Here is a 5,772-nt window from a genome sequence, read left to right as displayed (position 1 = left end):
TGCTCCACAGACGCGCTTTCTTGAGTTGGGAATCCCCCGCTTAAAACGGGAGACAGTAATTTGGCCTGGATATGGATTGCCGCAATTGAATTTTAAAACATTAGCTCCAGGATGATAATGGTTGCTACTGAGAAAATCTAGGAAATGCATTTGGGTCGTTAGAGCATGGAGGGGATGGGACTAATGGTGTGCGGGGGTGGGCTGGGGGTGGAGGCAGGAAAAGATGAAAACCATTTTTAGGATGAATGGGTTATTTCAGTGCGACGGGGACGGTGGAGAGTGAGGGGAAGTGAACAAGAAGGGGGAGATGGCGGCAGAGAGGGGCGGCGGGCTGGGGGGGTGCTACATGATTTCAAATTAACCATTATTGTAGGCTGTGACATGTATTATGTCTCCCGAGGCTGTGAATCTTGAGCTCATTTTCACGGAGGAGAAGCGAATATGAGTCCACTGTCACAGTCTGAATACTTACAGCTGGCTTGAGCTCCTCATCTTAGGGCCAATTATAACTCCTCTTCGAGCAAATCCTGAGCCCGGCCGCGGCTCTTCCAGGCAAATCTCGCCATGCATAGCTTATTGTTAGCAGCACTCCGTGTCCAATTAAGAAAGCGTTCCCTTCCATTCCTCTCTTCTCCGTGAAACCGGCCTGTGAACGTGTAAAGCGGCAGTACCATTTATCAACATAATGGTAAATGACAGTTTTGATCATTATGTGCACGCACAGAATTGGATAAAAATCAGACAGCAATTTCCATACGTGTGAACAAGTGGGAATTCAGTCATTCTAATTAAGCAGGCCATCGATGGATAATTGTCTCCCTACCTTGCCAGAACTGAAGACATAGATATCATCTTAATTCCTTTTGGAGAACATCTCATAAATCATCACTTCATATCTTCTCTTCTGACATTAATTCAGTCAGGCTCATCTCATAATTGCCAGCGTGCGTGAGGTACTAAAGATTAGGCAGAGAATGAAATTGATGTTGTCCTGCAGACGGGGAAAAAAAAAAAAATCGATGAGATCTGACCTTGCACGAGCAGACAAAGAGCCGAGTTTCATGACAGTAGCTCGTGTTTACCATCTCGACGAGCGGCGCTAATAATATGCTGCTGTCCCATCCCCGCCGAATCTCTGTCAGATTCCATCATCGTATAATTAATAAAAGAGGGTGAAAATAGTCCTCTCATATTTACTGCCATGTTAACTGAAGTGTTTATGATATTGGACCGATGTGTGCTGTCATTTTCAAAAGACCAAAATTCTTAACTGCGTAATAATACCGAAAGATTTATGATGGTCTGGTATACAAGACATAATCTTTACTTTTTGGATAAAAATCTTGCTCAATTCACATCATCTTTTCCATGGAATTTGGTTTTCAATGTTATACCAAAGGAGATGTGCGCATGATGAACTCAAACTGGGAAATCACCTTTTGATTCAACAGATCCTCCTTCAGGAGCACATTTGATTCGGATTTAGGACAACATGGAACTGCTTTTTCCATCGGTGCCACTGGAGAAACAATGGACGGCGTACCACTTGCTTCGACAGCACATTAAGGTTAGTAGCAGGTAAGCAAGCATTGCACTAAGCCGTTATGTCCTACAAGGGGAACAGATGGCATGGCCCCAAAAGTACAAGGCCTTGTGCTTTTGCTGCACATTCACTCTGGGGGCCGCATATAAATTCGATTAATGAATGTGCTCCACATTTAAAGGTTTAGATTAATCATGAATGAAAACCTGGGTGGAATATCGGGGTTAAAGAAAAGTTTGAGCTTTGAGGACTAGCCTCATGTAAAAAATAAAATAAAATTTAAAAAAAGGTCAGACTGGCCTCGATGTATCAAGGTAGCGTTTCATGATTTTCTTCACCTTTGGATTTAATTTTCGCTGAATTCCAGTTTCCACAAACCAGTCATTATGCCGTACAGCAGGAGACCAATTCTGCACCATTACTTTTTCGTCACCATACGAGCGGGGTGATGCGAAGTTATTGGAAACGTGAAACCTTACACATGGCTGTTGAAAGATGTCAAGGCTAGCCGTACACTGGATACAGTCCTCCAGTTTGTTGAATTCATTGGCAGATTGGCACCCTGGTCTGATGTCACGGTACTCGAATAGCTGGCACAGTTACTGCCATCTGTTGACATTTGAGGATCATGGCTTACCCTCTGAAATGCTAAACTTCAAGAACTGCACTGATATACTGTACTCTCTGGAATCGTGACTGTAGGTGGTTAAATAAAAGCCAAAGAGAAATGCTTTCAATAAAACGCTCAATTCCTTACAATCTATTTGCTCTCTCAGCTGTATCTTTGTCTCGCCGCGGACAAGTTAGCAGTTAGCAACACCGTGGCGACTCAGGACTGCAGTCGAACCCGCCAAGGTAATTTGAACCAGTCGATGTGACTGATTCCGTCATGTCTGCGGTGCATGTCGATCGCACATCCACACATTGTCTACACGACCCGTGCCGTGCAAGGTGGCGGTAAATTGAGCCCCTCCACCTCCCCCCAAGTGATTAGGCAAGAAGGCAAGGTACACCCTGGCCGTATATCAAGCAGTAGGAATCACATAATCTTCTTGGCAGAGTTAATGATACAGAAGGCGCGAGTGCATAAGTGTTGATATGGGAGCTCCCCTCTTAGAATTCACTGTGAAGAAATGATGATAAACCTTCCCTCAATTTTTTTTTTTTTTTTTAATCAAAGGTGATGTGAGAGTTAATTCACAAGATGGGAGGGCGAGGCAGCGAGAGCCTGAGAGCACTGCTCTTCGGGCCTCTTCACCGGTAATTTAACTGCAGGATGTGAGCGGATCTGCATACATCACCGTTCTCCACCTCAGCACTTGAAATTGACTGTCAAGAGTATGCGACAGTGTGTCACTGGGTGTCGTTCAGCGACTGAGGGGGAACGTTGGCTTGGGATCTGCAAAATGAGCCTTCGGAATATTACTTTATGAATGATGTCTCTCAGTTATTTGCTTTCATCAATCATGTTTCATACTTCATTGTGAGTCCAGATCAAACCAAAGCAATGGTATAGTAAAATCCCCCTCCATCGTGGGTTCCAGGTTCTTTTTTTTTTGTACTATTCATAGCTACTTTAACTTTTGTATGCCGTACTTTCACGACCACATGGCGCACCATATTAAAAAGTGTAGTGTCAGTTACGGGTTCTATTTCGGTATTGAACACATACACAAGACGCATTGTATTATTGAACGCAGGCATGATAAAACGTATGCTAGCTTAAATAATAGCATGCATGCACAGGAGCGATCTCTGTATGTGAGTAGTTTAACATTGTCTATGCGCTTCTCCGACGCATCGCGCCAATGGAGTGCAGCCCAGCCACATTCTGGCAGTGGCGCGGTACATTCTGGGCTCCGGCATCCACTTTGAGAGGCTTTTCTGGCTGTAAGAGTGACAAAATATGTCACACACTTTCATTAAATATATGAGACAGACTGTTGGACGTCAGCATGTGCAGTACATGTGCGATAAAATGTTTGTTGGCGAAAGGAAGACAAACGGTAACATCTCTCGTGTGAGCGCACGCACCAGCTGCCTGACTCGGCGATAAATGTGCGCGTGGTCACTCCAAGTGTGGCTCGTGCAATGCTTCACTTCACTTCTTGCACATGGATTTGAAAGGAAATATGCACATTCAGCTATTTTAATGATCAATCCGTGATAATTATTGCATTGGGAAAAAAATCAGTGGAAAGCATGGGCCAAAAAACTAAAATGTGTCAGAATGTAATCATTACGTTTTTTTTTAAAAAAACAATACTGTTCAACTTCCCTATCATATAAACCCTCATCCAGGGCCCTAGATTAGTTAGGGCTGGCTCTATTTGTAGTCGTTGTGATCATGTGCATTTCATTTTAATTGTGTTTCTAATAGTGTCTGATATACAGTTGAATAAACGTTGCGCTGTGTGTGTACATGCTGTTTGTTTGTGTGTACAATGGGGAGGACATCCTGTATATGGAAGGGGACCGTGACATTTCCCAGTGGTGGTCTAATCTGAGCTAACGTACTTAAACAATGTCGCACCTGATTGTTAGTTGATCCCGTGGTCACCGAGGGCTCTTGTGCAGACACTGCCTCAGCACGTAGGGGGGCGGGGGGGCTTTATTGAGGCTCTCCCATTGGTTACCTCATGGACAAGTGTCCCTTTTTAGGCTGGGGATTAAAAGGGGGATCACAGATATTTGCGTTTTCCCACTTGTCCTCGCAGGATCCTGTTGCCACTCCCCTTAAGCCCATCGGTCGCCCCATCATGCGCCCCGTGACGGAGGAGTCGCCCTAGCAGCTGGGGGTTAGCGATGCTTGCCAACAGGACGATCGTGTATCCTCGAAGGCTCTTCCCAGCCTTCCCCGTGGCCACGTCCACACAACAGCCAGTATCAGCTGATTATCGCCACCGTGGCAGTAAAAGAAGCCCACTTTGGCAGAGGCGGGCCGCTGGCCTGCAAGGAATGTTGATATTGAGTAACCAACACTTCATCCACAGGCTCAGGCTCTGTTACTGACGCCTAGAGAGCACACCGCAAGCCAGATGCCCTGACACATTAGCAACCTGTTAAAGGTTAAGGGATCAAATCGTTGCCACATTTATAAATTGCATCACGTCGCTATAAAAGACGATAACGTCTTTGTACGTTGCGACTGAACTTTATGGCTCCTTTGACAAACGGCAAAGGAGCATCGCAGAGAGACAACTACGATTCCGACGACATACCGCAATATTATCTTCCAGGTTTTACTAGCAAACGGCTTCTCCTCAATGAAGTGGTTCTTTGATATGTTTGAGTAATTTATATCGCGAACGGGTGCAAGTGTGGAAGGTGTATGAAGGCCGCGCTCGTAAAAGTTATTTCAAACCCTGCTGGCCGGTCAGGCTTGGTAGCTGTGTATTTCGAGTGTGTATCTTTTGAGAGTTTAACACCCCGACACTCACAGGCTCAGACGGACTACTGGTGTCTGGTATCAAGCTGAATTAAAGCCATGTCAACACATTCAGTTCAGCTAGGCTTACTTCACGGAGTCTCTTATCTGAGGCACCGACACAGTCAACTACTACATCATACGCTCGCGCACGCACACAGTTCATGCCGTTCCCCGTGTTTATTCTCTAAATATATTTTGGTGTTGAAATTCAAATGAGTTGGGGAGTCTCTGTGTTGTGCGCCATGAGGCCTTGTTTGCCTTGTTTACAACACACAAGGATTAGAAAGCAGTGAAATGTATTATTTAGTGAAGGACTCAAATTAAAAGCCTCATACTTGTAGCTTTAGGCATCAGTATTGATTTAAATAATAATAAAGGGGGGAAAAAAGTGGAGGCCTCGTGTACTAGCTGGAGCCTGTTTTTCCACTCGCATTCCCCCAAGACGAGTAGAGAATCATTGTGCATCTTGGATTACTTTCAAGCAAAATGTGCGGGCATCAAGTGGGATTTGAAGTGACATTTCATTCTTTGCGAAATAATGACCATCCTTGAACAAATGTTTTCAAATTGTGCAGCAAGAAAGCTCCCATTTGCATCTTTTCACATTTTTCTTTCACAATCTTGGCTTTACGCAAATGTAAACGCTTCCTCTATTACAACGGAGCCCCGCATACTCACAGTTTGGCACTTGGGGATTCAATTATTTGCGGATCTTTTTTTCCAATATAAAAAAAATAATAATAATAATACCCCCCCCCCCCCCCTGTACTTTTTCAATAATATTTTTCTCTGCTCACTC

The 5,772-nt window shown here is 44.5% G+C and overlaps 1 long non-coding RNA gene across 1 annotated transcript in view; it reads right to left on the bottom strand.

Annotated features, from left to right (window-relative positions):
- Positions 1-827: 827 nt before the first annotated feature.
- The window catches only part of LOC109519388 (uncharacterized), a 23,851-nt gene continuing 18,906 nt past the window's right edge, over positions 828-5,772 (bottom strand). Inside the window, exon 4 of the long non-coding RNA XR_002168946.1 lies at positions 828-991. This is a non-coding gene — a long non-coding RNA (uncharacterized LOC109519388). The remainder of the gene's footprint in view (positions 992-5,772) is intronic.

Source organism: Hippocampus comes, unplaced genomic scaffold (assembly GCF_001891065.2).
Source record: "Hippocampus comes isolate QL1 unplaced genomic scaffold, H_comes_QL1_v1.1 scaffold142, whole genome shotgun sequence".
Classification (NCBI taxonomy): domain Eukaryota; kingdom Metazoa; phylum Chordata; class Actinopteri; order Syngnathiformes; family Syngnathidae; genus Hippocampus; species Hippocampus comes.
The sequence above is the reverse complement of the archived record's forward strand: the minus strand, read 5'-3'. Positions and strand labels throughout refer to the sequence as shown.